The sequence below is a fragment of the Alligator mississippiensis genome, chromosome 6 (assembly GCF_030867095.1).
Source record: "Alligator mississippiensis isolate rAllMis1 chromosome 6, rAllMis1, whole genome shotgun sequence".
NCBI classification, from domain to species: Eukaryota; Metazoa; Chordata; order Crocodylia; family Alligatoridae; genus Alligator; species Alligator mississippiensis.
This window is the reverse complement of record NC_081829.1, coordinates 35,365,485-35,380,233: the sequence shown is the minus strand read 5'-3', so window position 1 is coordinate 35,380,233 and position 14,749 is coordinate 35,365,485. Positions and strand designations below refer to the sequence as shown.

The window sequence follows — 14,749 nt, the reverse complement described above, 5'->3', positions numbered from 1 at the left end:
CAGCTTGAAAAACAAAGAAAAATAACTACTCTACACATCTTGGCGCATCATACAGCCAGGAATCATATGGAAAAAGAACAGGTAGGAAGAAATAGGAAGAACTGGTTGATTATGGCCCACATTTTTTTTTCTTGGTTAATGATTCCTCTCTCCAAGTATTCACTTACATCTATTCTCTTATACCCATTTATCCATTTTTTCATTCATCATACCTGTTCCTTTCTGAAGAGAGTCAATTCCTTTTCTTAACTATTATCAGGCTTAAGAAATTTCATCTAAATCCAGCTAGAGCTTGACCTTGCATTAGCTTTAGGTCATGACCCCTCGGATTAGATATAGTTCAGTTGGTCTTGTAGAATCTTTCCCTACTTTAAAAACTATTTTTGTCTCATTTAGGTCATCACCTTGGTCTCCTTCTTCCTGTTCTGGTTACTCTCTTTTTCTCCCTCTCTTTATCACCTTTACTTTCTCTCATCTAATGCTGAAACAAAGCACACACATTTAAAACAAACAAACAAACAAACAAAAACCCCAAAAGCAAAGTAAAATAAACAACCCCTCCAAAAAACCCAATCCAAAACAAAAACACACTCCCCTCTCCCCCCCCCCCCCCCCCCAACTGAAAATCTGTGGTAATCAAATACAGGAATCTATTTTCATTCAAAAGATTTCATATAACCTTTTTCTAAGCTACACCAAACATGGAATAATTTTAACAAATAAAATTAATCAGGAGTAAAGATAATTTTTTTTCAAAAAATTGCTCTGGAATTATGATATCTGTAACCTATTATGCAAATAGAATAAAAACATCTACATCCAAATGTGTACAAATCAAATCACTTCACTCACAAAAGAATTAAGCAAAGACAGGGGCATTTTTACACATGCAAGCGCTGTAGCACCAAGAGCTTTGAAAAGCACCCAGGCACTACAACACTTGCAGTTGTATAAGTGTTGAAATGTGCATCAGTGCTGAGAAAATGGTGGTGGCACACTTTTGAACTAAAACACCTTGGAGGTGCTTTAGTTCAAAAGTGCACCACATATATTTTCTGCATGTTGACACGCATTTCGCCACTTATACACCTGCAAGCAGCACAGTACAGTGCGCATTAGTTCATGTGCAGAGGAGACTCAATTAATTGATTCATCGATTAATTAAGTTTTCTCTGAAGCAGTGGATCTCCGGCACGTCACCAAATGAAAAAGTATGTGCATAAATGCCCTAAGATTAGACCTGATGAAGCATGACTTGCAATCAAAATCTTGTCTAAGTCTATCCCAACTAAAAAGTCAGTAGGGCTATGCAAAGCTTCAGTTCACAATTCAATTCAGAGAAGATTCAGCAGAATTTGGAGGCTGAATCTCCAAATCTGAATTGAATCGCTAGAAGCTTAAAACTTTCTGAATCAATTCAGAGTTTCTGAATCGATTTGGAAAAGATTTGGCAATTCAGAGGGCAGTCTTTATGGGGAAACAGAAACTTAGAAGAGGGAGGGGGAGCAGTGGGGGGAGGGAGAGCAGGGCAGGGAAGGACTGACATCTCTAGTTGGCCAGTTACTGTGACTTCTCTCTGACTGCCCATCCAATCACAGTGTCTGGGGGAGGGGGACATAGAAACTACATAAAAGCCTCAGTCTGCAGGCTTGCTGTGCCTTTTGTGACCTGGTTCTGAGTAAGCAACAGCATCAGAAAGGTACTGGACTACCTGGCTTACTTCCTAGTCAGTCACTCACCTGCTCTTTTTTGTTCTTAGAAAGGGTTGGATACAATATAGCTTAGCTTAGCTTCGCTTAGCTCAGAATCTCTCTACTTAATACTTATCCAATTCATTTCTTTCAATTTATATTTGTTCTCCTTTTTTTGCAATACTTTAAAAAAAGAAAGCACTGTTTTTTTCCTGGCAGTGTGATCCATCACTGTACAGGGAAGCACACATTCCACACACACACTCACACACACATAGAAGAAGTCAGATATTCATAGAAGAAGAAGAGATGCAGAATCAGATTATATATAGTTATTAGTTATTAATATTATTATAGTTAGTTTACATACGGAGTAAAGACAACACAGAAGTCGGAGAGAGATTCAATTGACACTAACACAAAATTCAGGGTCTTAGAAGAAGGATATATATTATTTTCGGTACACATTACAACACAGAAGAAGAACAAGAAGTACAGTAGCAGTCATACATTCACATTAATAGCACATCACAGAAGTAGAAACCATATATAGTTATTAATAATCAAAGCAGAGCCCCGTGCATGCATGCAACACAGAAGTAATAAAACACACAAGAGAGTCACACTTTACATTCATAATTCATAGTAAATAAATACATCACAGTGGAGAAGAAGGCAGACAGACAACACACATTTTTTACGTAGTTCTTAATACTTCTTACTGAATCAAAGAAGAGTCCAGTGCACGCATGCAACACACGGGGAATAAAACACACAACACAAAAGAAGTGACACATGAACACACACCTTTTGCAGCACAGGAAACATTAATATGAAGCATGCTGGAAAGGCAGGTGCCAAGTCTTCTGGCAGGGGAGGGAGAACAGATAGGGGGAGAGCTAGAGCTGCAAGTTCCTCGCCCAAAACATAGACACATCCTCTTTCCAAGCAGCCATGAGGCTCCTGCTGCCAGTGGAAGGAAGAATGTGGGAGCAGTACCTGTACCTGACATTCCTGCACCTGCTGTTGTGCCTCAGCCTGTTGAGGAGGGGGATAAGGCAGCATCCCCACCTTCAACCCAGAAGTGGGTAATTAGCGCAGTATGGGAGCATCTTAAACTGGCAGATGATCCCAGTTTTGCTATCTGCCAGCACTGCCAAAGGCAGATCAGCCGGAGGTGAAACACTTCACCACCACCACGATGCTGCTGCATCTCAGGAGGCAGCACCCCCTTGCCTTTCTTGCTGCTCATCCTGGCACCAGTGCAAGCAAGCCCAAAGGGATGTCCCCCACTCGCTCCAAAGCCCCCGTTTCCCCAAAGCAGAGGCAGGCCACCCTGAAGTGGTAGGGAAAAGCTGAAGACAGAGGGGGGTTCATTCCCAAGGTGAGTGAGATCACCCAGAGCATTGGGGAGTTGCTTGCTCTGGATAGCCAGCCCTTCTCCCCAGTTGAGCAGCCAGGGTTCAGATAGCTCATGGCGCTTGTGCATATTAGATTAACCTGAAAAGACTGAATCAATTCAACCTTGGGCTTTTTGACTGTCTGTACCTAGCCCTTGAGATTTCTTTTGGCCTAATCCTCCAATTTGTCTAAGTCACTCTGAATCCTAGCCCTACACTCCAGTGTATCTACTACTCCCTCTAGCTTGGTGTCATCTTCAAACTTGCTGAGGGTGCACTCTATGCCAACTTTTAGGTCACTGATGAAGACATTAAACAAAACTGACCCCAGGACCACCCCTGGGGCACTCCACTTGATGCCGGCTGCCACCTAGACATCAAGCCATTGATTACTACCCTCTGAGCCCAATGCTCCATCCAGTTTTCTGTCCACCTTACAGTCCATTCATCCAGCCCATACTTCCTTAGCTTGCCAGCAAACTTCCTTAGCTTGCCTATGAATCATGGCATTCAGAAGTAAACTCACCAGACTATCAACTGCCTTACAAAAGGAGTTTAGTGATCTCATTCCTTTTTCCAGTGGAGTAAAAAACAAGCCCAAACTTTCAGAAATAAGGCCAAGTGCTGAATGAGCAGAGGAGATAAGCTACCTTTCCACAGCTGGAGGAGATTCATGCACATGACAATTTGAGCACTTAAGATAGGACACACTGGAAAAGCAAAGCAATACCTATTTTGTGGATTATAAGAGGACTTCTTCCTCCAGGGCTATTAATCTGGCCCTTGTAACAAATGCTATATTCTCACATGTTCAAAAATAAGAATCAGTGGACCACACAGTCGCTCCAACATGTTGTACCATTTTTAAGTGGCTCCTAATTTCCATTAATGATAATTAAGATTGCCCTGGGTTCAGAACCCCAGTGCATTTGGCAAGCCTGATTTCTAAGTCTGCTTTCTTTACATGTAGGTTTCCTAAACTCCTCCTGAGGAATAACAGATGGAGAAATACTAACAAATAATGCCAACAGATGTTTGATTAAAGCCTGCCATATTAACTTAGTGCTGTGTGCATGTTTACCAGAGAGGGACAGAAGCCCCACAAAGTTTCAGAGACATTTTTTTCCTATGCAAACCTGATTTTTTCTGAAACTTCTAATGAGTTTGAAATAACCTTATCAACAGACGTATTATGTGAATTAACACAGAGCACCAGAATGAAATGTAAAATGTGTTCAAAAAGATAAAATAGGACAGTGTTATTGGCTGTCACTTGTTTCACTGAAATACCTCATTCCCTCCACCATACCATCAAAGCTCAATTTCCCATTATTTTTTTTATTTGCTTTGCTTCTTCTGTAGTCCATTTGCATAAAGAATAAAATGTCATAACACTCTGTTCTATGAACAGAGTGCAGATAACAGTCAAGGAATATGCCTTTACAATTTTTAAAGCAGAGCTCAGAAAAGGAGAGTGTTTAAAGTAGAACCAACCCTTCAAAAAGCATTTTAAAAAACACCAGAAGATGTAATTGGGAGCAAATCTTTCCAGGAAACTTGTCTGGCTATGGATCAGATGCTTATTTTATTCACACTGATGTAAATCCAAAACAATTCCAATCAACTTGGTTCTTCTCAAATTGCCTACTAAATAAAACCTGCTTCTTCCTTATAACTGGGGAGTAAGGTGGTATACTACTAGAGAACATGATTGACAAGCAGACATGAAGCCCAAGTTCAAATTCCTGTACCTACTACTGTTGTGCAGTGTGCCTGAGTTTCCCCATTTGGAAAATGAAAATGATGCAACTTCCCCTTCCTCCCTAAAGCATTTTCAGGTCTGCAGATAAATGGTACTATATGAGAGATAAGTAATATAATAAAGTATTATCATGACAGTGATATTACGAAGTACTTTGGGTCAGTAAGCAAGGAAGATTATCGTAACCATTTGAAACTCTAAAGAGAATTTAAGTAGGTAAAATGTAATAAGATGTTTCATGATGTTTCATCAATATACACATTTTCAACCTCACACTACTTTGTGCCAAACCACCTTCGTATGATTGGTTTGGCAATTAATCTGAAAGAAAGTACCTCTAGAGGGATAGCAGCTCCTAATCTCATTTCTGGGTCAATGAACCATTATTATTCAATAGGAAAGATGCAGTTTGAAGTTCAGAATCAGATCCTAAACTTGTGGTTTGGACCTGTTTCTAAACCTTATTAAATCCCCATATTTTTTATCACATTAAATGCAAAAATGGAATTTGGCCTGCAGAACTTTAGTTTACAGCTATCAGTTCAGAGCCATGTTCCAGTTGCTTTTGTTTGGTTTCCTCCTTTGCCTCAGTAGAATGCCAAGATAGTGAACAGTAGTGGCAAAATTATACCCATACCTGTTCTCTATTTACGCTTGTAGGTATACATTTGTACTTCTTAAACATTCACTGGAAAAAAGTAAACAGGAATGTAAGAATTGACCCAGCAAATCAAGCCAATGATCCTGCTGTATTCCTCCTGTCCCAGTGAACAATTTCCAGGAAATGAGTCATTACTTCAGAATTAAACTTGAGATATGGTCACATGGTCCTGTACAATATTATTTAAAGGTCAAACACGGTCTTGCAAATGCATATTGTATGATATAGGAAGAATTTGATCAACTTCTTAAATCTGAGTTTCACCTTCTCAGTATCAGAACTGGATGAATGTGAACTGCAAAAATCAAGATTGCCAAAATTCCCAAAAGTTGATCTAAAACTATGCTAAATGCCCATAAATAAATAAATAAATAAATAAATATCTTATACAACGCTGCCTCTTTTTTTTATGTTATTCATAAAAATAATTCACCAAACAGATTTCTTTTTTTTTGACCATCACTGTATCCACATGCTTCACAAACATTATCACATTTATTTTCACAACATACCTGTGAGAAGAGATGATATCTTCACTATTTTACAGCTGAGGCACAGGATGATTAAGGTCAAAACCATCCACTAAATTTGGGTGCCCAATTGAAGACTAAGGCTGATTATTTTGTTTTTAAAGTACAGTTCCCATTGACCTTACTCTCAGCTCTGAGTACTCAGACTACTTCAAAACAGATCCCAGATACTCAAGTAGGGTATCTCAAAACACACAGTTTGCAACCATTTATGAAAGTTGAGTTTAAGTGACTGTAGCCTCACAAAGGAAGCCTGTGGCTGACACTAAGACAGAATTCGATTTCACAGTGTGGCATTCAATGACTTTCAACATGCAGTACCAAGTAACAAGCAGCAGACAACTATCACAACTGCTGCAGCCAACTTAGCCACTGCCACTCAGGGCACAGACTTTAGCTGTAATGCCTCTGTGAGCATGACACCTTTATTAATCTGATCAAATATGGGAATCACAAAAAGTATCCCCCTGCCAAATCTGATGTCCATGTTCCAATACATACAGGCACCAGAGCTTTTCAACCTGATGAACTTCACTTCATCAACCTCCTGGATACAAAAACTCATGGACTTAATATAGACACTGGATTTATGACCCACTATATCCTGCCTGATGTCTGACTCCCCAGGTACCTCTCCACTTTTATCTGCTACGTCCCCCTCCTCCCCCCCCCCTCCCAGGCTGTCCCTCACCCCCTGACACCTCAAATTACATTTTCACTGATTGGCTTCCTTGCCTGCATTGCATGCCAGCCTCTGGCTTCTTTACTATTCCTTCCATACAGTAAGAGCACACACAAACTACAGATGCTTCCTCAGCCTGACAAAGGGGTTTTATACTTGAAAGCTTGCTAAGATATATTTATCCAACTATTCAGCTGGTGTAGATTCATAGATGTTAGGGTCGGAAGTGACCTCAATAGATCATCAAGTCCGACACCCTGCATAAGCAGGAAAGAGTGCTGGGTCTAGATGACCCCAGCTAGATACTCGTCTAACCTCCTCTTGAAGACCCCCAGGGTAGGGGAGAGCACCACCTCCCTTGGGAGCCCGTTCCAGACCTTGGCCACTCTAACTGTGAAGAAGTTCTTCCTAATGTCCAGTCTAAATCTGCTCTCTGCTAGCTTGTGGCCATTGTTTCTTGTAACCCCCGGGGGCGCCTTGGTGAATAAATACTCACCAATTCCCTTCTGTGCCCCAGTGATGAACTTAAAGGCAGCCACAAGGTCGCCTCTCAACCTTCTCTTGCGGAGGCTGAAAAGGTCCAGTTTCTCTAGTCTCTCCTCGTAGGGCTTGGTCTGCAGGCCCTTGGCCATACGAGTTGCCCTTCTCTGGACCCTCTCCAGGTTATCCCCATCCTTCTTGAAGTGTGGCACCCAGAATTGCACGCAGTACTCCAACTGCGGTCTGACAAAAGATAAGTAGGGTATCTCAAAATAATAATAAAAGATATAATGTAATAAAGATACTGTAATAAAGATAAAGATAATAAAGATAAGATATAGTGTAATAAAAGATATCAGAGATACCCTCAACAGGTCCGTGCTGGGGCCCAGACCCAAAGTGGGGGTCAAAGGGCCAGGGGCCCACCACAAGGAATGCCCAGAGCATGAGCCTCAGGATTTCGACTGGCCTAAAGGCAGCGTAAGGGGACGTACAGAGTTGCGGAATGGATGTCACCCTAAGACATCTATATGGGCAGCCTCCCACCTGCAAAACAACTGAATCAGTTTTCTATCAAGGTGTGGCAGGAAAAAAAGAGGGGCAGGTGGTTGGCCCAGAAACAGGTGGATGAGTGGACATGTAACCAGCACCGGAAAGGCCCCCTGTTACAGGCTACCATCCCTGCTGGTTTCATCCCACTCTGCCTACATACATACAAGTGTTATGAGTTTTCTAACAGTTTGAGATGCCGTTTCACAGAAACCCCTACACCTTGCAGGCTTCATGGCCTCAGAAGGGGAAACCACCCTGCTGTTTTCATCCTGCTTTGCCATAACACACACAAGTGACATGAGTTTTGCTTTGAACAGTTTGAGGTACAGTTTCACTCCTTGAAACTTGACAGGCGTCATACCCTCAGAAGAGGCTACCATTCCTGCAATTTTCATCTGAATCAGGCAAGAAATTACAAAGTTATAGGCATTTTAGTGATTCCCCATTATAGCCTATGGCCTAATCACCAAAACAGCTTTGAAACTGCAAAACAGATTAAGCCGAATTGAAAAGGAACAGAGATCTGAAACACCAAAATGAATCACTGTCCCTCCGAAATGGCCAAATCTGAAATGGAATTAAAACGTAGCCATTTTGTACAGCCCTTATTTTGGAATTTAGTACAACACAGTAGGGGCTAGGCAGTTGTTGCAGCTTAGGCTTTAGCTCTAACCCTGGTTTGGAGCTGGTGCTGGGTTTGGGGTCAAAGCTGCTGCCTGGCCCACTCCACCATTCCTGAGCCCTCTGCCTTTCTCCCCCAGCAGCCTAGGACACCTCTCCCACCATGTCACTACTATGGAGCTGGGCTGGGGCCATGCTCAGCTGAAGCAAGGATGGAAGTACTGGCACCAGAGCAAGGGGAAGGAGGGGAAGGAGGGATGGGGGGAGAAGAGGCTGTGGAGGGGAGAAGATGGAGGAAAAGGGTGTGGGAGATTAAGTTGTGAGGAGGCAGAAGTGGCACAGGGGGAGCTTTCATGGCAGAGATAAGTGGGAGCAGGGATAGACAGCAAGAGGCAAATTGTCTGCAACCCCCACTGCCTCCCCCCTCACTCCTTCTCCCTTGCCTTTGCTTTCCCCACTGCCATGGTGGTGGGGACAAATTTAAGATGATCCTCCAATAATTAGATTCTATACATGAAAAATTATAACACATTTATCATTTTTCCATGTATAGAATCTAATTATTGGGGGTCATCTTAAATTGAGGTTCATCTTGGATTTCGGTAAATACAGTAATATTTCCAAGGTGTAATTCTTAGACTGTTGCTGATTTTCTTCTCTTTTTCTTACTATTATTATGTCTATATAGCACAAACACTTTTTCTACCAACCATGAAAAGATGTAGAGGTTCAATTCACTAATGAGAATTTTACTTTAATACATTACCCTTTGCTCTTTGTCACTGAGATTTGAAATCCCAGCTGGATATTCAAATTCATGATGAGACTGCAATTATTTCTGAATCTGTCATACTAACACAAGGGCCTAGCTTTCAGTAATAGCAGAAAGGTTGCAAATTGTACGTGCATGCATATGAGAAGGTGAAAATATAATAGAATTGTAATTATTTTTCATCTTTTGGGCCTACAGGGCACGTCCACACATGCAAGCATGTGCACTTGCAGCAGCTTAAATACAAGCGGTGCAAATTTGATCTGGGCCTTTTTGCTTCAGCGCACGTGCTCGGACATGCACTTTGTTGTGGAGCAAATTGTGCCACTGGGGGCAAAAAAGCCCTGCCTGGCTCCTCCCAGATCTTCAGCCAGGGGGAGCTAGAGCTCAGGGCCAGCACCTGCGCTGTCCCCAGCAGTATAAAAAGCTGCCCTGTCCTGCCCCCAGCAGTATAAAAAGCCACCCTGGCAAGTAGCTCTGGGCTACTAGCTCTCAGGAGTTTCTGGGGCCCAGCCAAATGGTACCTGGGGACACTACCCCTTGTGTCAGCTGGACTGCTGAATCAGCCTGAGAATTCCCTGCACCCTCTACCCACTGCAGCAGTCTGGCAGTGGGGGCTGCTGCCTGGCTATGACCTGCTGTGCACCTGCCAGACCTGGATGGGGACTGCACAGCCAGTAGAAGCATCTTCCCCTCTGGGCCAGCTGTCAGTGGACTGTGGTTGCAGGGTTGGCCTTTGTGCGGCACTACTGCCATTTGTGCCCCCTGCGCAGCCATCTGGGCAGCTATCACCCAGAACATGTTCCGGGTATGGTGGCCTGCTTTGAACTGTCAAAGCATGTCTTGCTGGCCTCATTTGTCCAGGAGGTCAGCCACAGCCAGCTGGGTCCAAGGTGCCAACTCTGAGCAAGCAGGGTCCTGCCACTGGCCTCCCTAGTGGGAATTCTCGTGTTCCCTATTGGAAAACTGAAAAATCCCTGAAAAAAAATCCCAAAGTCACTCTGTAAAATACCCTCAAATCCATGTTCCTCCACAAGTAAAATAAAAGACCATTATAAAGACAGAGAGCAAGAAAGAGACAGTGATCAGTTGGACAATGTTTTATTGATAAATCTACAGTGTTAAAGCAAGTCTATTATCATAATAATAAAGTGAACTGTAATACATGTTTCATGAATACATGTTTTGCTGCACTCCCAAAGGGTGATGGCCCCCACACAAGGGGTATGCTCCCCAACAGCAGATTCAGCCCCAGAAGAGGGGGTTCAACTCCCAAACAAGAGGTACAACCCCGCAACAGGGGGTTTGGCACTCTCACAAGGGGTTTGAACCCCCAACAGAGGGTTCAACCCCCATACAAGGGGTATGGGCCCCAAACAGGGGGTTCAACCCTCTCACAAGGGGTTCCCCCCCAACAGGGGGTTCGGCACTCCCACAAGGGGTACGGCCCCCCAACAGGGGGGTTAACCCCCAAACAAGGGGTTTGGCCCCCTAACAGAAGGTTCAACCCCTACACAAGGGGTAAGGCTCCCCAACAGGGGCCAAATGGCCCCCACAGGGGCTACCACCCCCCTTGCAAGGCCCACATGCCCTACCACAGTTCCACAATTCTTGCCCCACCTGGCCCCATCCCCCACCAGTTGCTGCAGCCCCCCCAATGACTGCCCCCCCAGCCCCACCCCTGCACCCCCAGACCCTCCAATGGCTGCCCCACCCAGCCTCACCCCTCACTTGCACCCCCAGACCCACATGGCTACCCCCACAACCCCAGGGACCATCACTTAAAAAAAAACAGAAAAAAACCAAAAAAAACAGAAAAAAGGGGGAAAAAAAGCCTTTGCTTACCTTAGAAGCGGGGGGGGGGGGGGTGCTCCAGGGCCTCCTTTCAGAGCCCCCCTGGGAAGCACAGGACAGCAGAGGGGCAGGAGGGCCCAGGCTGGAGCTGCTGGGGTGGTCACCCTGCCCCACACTGTATGGGTGGGGCCCCAGTCAGCCACAATGCTGATAAGTCCCAAAGCTTTTTGTCCTTGTTATTTTTTAAGTAGGGGTGGCAGGACAGGAATCAGAGGGCTTGAAGGGATGAGGCCACGCCCAGCAGGGGTTGGGGGCCTTGGGGTGGGGGGAGGGGCCAGCCCCAGCAGGGCTTTGGGGCCTCAGGGGGGCTCCGGGGGGAGGGGCCAGTCCCGGCAGGGATCGGGGGCTCCGAGGGGGCTGGCAGGGGGAGGGGCTGGCCCCATCAGGGGTCAGGGACCTCAGGGGGGGGCTGGCAGGGGGAGGGGCTGGCCTCATCAGGGGTCAGGGACCTCGGGGGGGGCTGTTGGGGGGCCGAGGCAGCCCCAGCAGGAGGAGGGGCCCTTGGGGGGTGGCAGGGGGAAGGGCCAGCCCCAGCAGGGGTCAGGGGGCTTGGGAGGGCTGATGGGGGAGCGGTCAGCCCCAGCAGGGATTGGGGGTCTCAGGGGGGCTGGTAGGGGAAGGGGCCGGCCCTGGCGGGGGGGGACTTGTGGGGGCTGGTGGGGGGAGGGGCCAACCCCAGCATGGGTTGGAAGGTTCAGAAGGGCTGCCGGGGTGAGGGGCTGGCTCCAGCAGGGGGAGGAGGCCTCTGGGGGGGCTAGCAGGGGGAGGGGCCAGCCTCAGAAGGGGAAGGGGTTTTAGGGGTTGGGCAGGGGGAGGGGCCACCCCAGCAGGGATCAGGAGGGCTTGGGGGGTGATGAGGGAAGGGGCCAGCCCCAGCAGGGATCAGGGGTCTCAGAGGGCCTGACAGGAGCAGGAGCCAGCTCTGCAGGGGTCAGGGGACCTGGGGGAGCGGGTGAGGGAAGGGGCCAGCCCTGGCAGGGGTCGGAGGGTTCAGGGGTGCTGGCTGAGGCAGGGGCCAGCCCTGGCAGGGGAAGCGGGGTTTGGGAGGATGGCGGGGGGAGGAGTTGACTCCAGCAGGGGTCAGGGGTCTCGCGGGGCTGATGGGGGGAGGGGCTGGCCCAGCAGGGGTCAGGGCCTCGGTGGTGCTGCCAGGGGGAGGGGCCAGCCATACCAGTGGTCTGGGGTCTTGGGGGGCTGGTGGGATGGAGGGGTCAGCCCCTGCAGGAGTTGAGGGTCTCAGGGGGGCTGGCAGGGGGAGAAGCCAGCCTGGGCAGGGGGAGGGGGCCTTGGGGTGGAAGGCGGGGGGAGGGGCCGGACCTGGCATGGGTCGGGGGGCTCATGGGGGCTGGCGGGGGCAGGGGCCAGCGGCGGCAGTGGTCTGGGGGTTTGGGGGGCTGGTGGGGGAGGGACCAGCCCCAGCAGGGTTTGGGGTCTCAGGGGGCTGGCGGGGGTTAGGGGGACTGAGGGAGTGGGTGGGGCCATCGGGGGTCCCCCCCATGGTCCCCTGCCCCTTCCTCCAGCCCCCCTGACCCCTTACTCACTGGCACCAGAGCCCTGGTGCTGAAACACACATCCTGAGGGGCAACCATAGAGATTCTCTGGCAGCCAGAGTGTCTCTGTGGAGGACCCAGCCTCCAGTTGCCTTAGAGTATGGCCCAGGACCGTGCGCTGCTCCACTTTTATAACATCATTTTTTTTAGACCCCTGGATATCCAGGGGTCTAAATTTCTCCCCACGCTGCAAATTTGCAGCACAGGGAACATTTTCTTGTTCCCACATGTACCTGTTGCCCTGCCTCAAAGGGGTTTGAGGTGAGGCAAGAGGCATGTGTACGCTCGTGTGGACGCACCCACAAAGTCCATACTTTCAAATCCTGATATTTTCTTTCAGAAATCCTTATTTATTACTCCTTCCTCCCCTTCTCATTAATAGCAATAATTTAAACTAAGAATCCTTTATACATTTCCTTGTATGTCAATTATGCACACATATTGCTTTCCCACTGCAATTTTTGCAATATGGAAGCTGCCTAAAGAGACAGCACAAAGTTACCCTAGAACTTTGACAGCTAGTGACTACTTTGTAGACAATTTCCTGTGAATAGAATTTAGCCCAGTGTTTTATAGTAATGCATTACTGAGCCAAAAGCAGAGCTGGTAATTTAAATTTATTCTAGTTATTTATTTTAGGTTATTAATATACTTGGTGAAAACTCTACTTTAAATATTTACTAGCTGTAATCTTTATGGTAATAGGACATTAAATATGGATATGTTTATTAGAATTTCTTAAAATTGAAAGTAGGGCTTAGAAATCCAACCTTTTCAAACATATTTTAAATATCCTCAGTATCAGCTAAAATTTTCAAGGTACCCAGGAAGTTCAAATTTATGTGTCACAATTGGGTGACATTGCTCAAATTTTTATTATTTCTTAGCTTCCTACATGCAGTGAAATGTGTAAAGACTCTATCTTGATTAAGCCTTCAGCAGTCACTAGTAGGTAGACTGTTTTTAATCAGAGAATAGATTTCCAGCAGTCTCTTCTCTTTGTTGTACCTAATTCCTAATGGATTGAAAACATTTCTCTTACCCCATCTCATGCCATTCATCTAGTGACAAGCTGTAGTTAAGACATCACATCTCCCTTTTTTTCTGTTTAAGGACATAACTGTACTTGAGAGCACCTGGCATTGCTCACTGTATATTTAGGAGAGACAAAGAACCTTCTCTATATATTAGAGCAGGAGAAATTAACTAATTCTTCTGTTTCATTGCAGTATCATGCATAAAACCAGAACTGTGGCTTGAATAAGTCCAAATGCTCCAAATATAAAAAGGGAGTGTAGCTCTAAAGAGGACAGTGATCACAATGTATAATACTTAGTCTTGTGTCTTGTCAGAGTCCTGTATGGAGGTGATACATTACATTAATGCACAGTTGAAAAACTGCCTTGTTAAAATACAACAGTAACAAAAAGTGGAAAAAAGAAATAAAAGAGCTGATCCTGACTAGACTATATCCAAATAGTGTCTTACTGCATGCCCTTTAAAATATATATTTTTCAAATTAATGATTATGGCTTTACACAACGTTATGCCTCTCAAGCATGCCTGACTTGAACTCCAAATTTTCTGTTCCTATATTGCCTGTGAGTAAACAACTGAAAAAAGGTTTGAACATCAGCATAGTATTTTGACATTGCTCATCTGTTTCTAATATTTGCTTAGGTGACGTGCTCCTAAATATCTCAAGGCATTGACAGGTTGCAATATGCTAGGCTTATATTAATCCTCCTACTCCCACTGTGATTCAATAGGAATAAGTAAAATAACCACATTTGTACTCCTTCCTCAGCCACACACAAAGTAGATCTGATAGCATACTCTGCAAATGGTACCCCCTTTTCAGAACTTATCTAAAGAAATCTTATCTTGAGTCCCTGTTGGGAATAATCAGATTTGGTGGTTTTGATTTGCTTTACATTTCCTTAAAGGAATACTTATCCCCTTCCTTTTGCTTTAGAAAGGATTTCAGACTTTTATTTCCTGAGTAGAGCCATGAGATTCACTTAGGAATCAGCAAATATTTTGTCCACCATCTCAAGGGTATTAGGGTACAATTCCCAAAAATTTCTGACATTCCTTTCTTCATATATCTCTATATGCCAAACTGGGAAGATTTTTCTGTTTGTTTTTTAATAAATAGAAATGGTCCCAAGCCAGAATCTCAAACTACCCAAAT

General features: G+C 45.4%; 1 protein-coding gene across 1 annotated transcript in view; it reads right to left on the bottom strand.

Moving 5' to 3' along the window:
• The window catches only part of LOC102560872 (pulmonary surfactant-associated protein D), a 220,315-nt gene that overhangs the window by 161,420 nt on the left and 44,146 nt on the right, over positions 1-14,749 (bottom strand). The window lies entirely within an intron of this gene.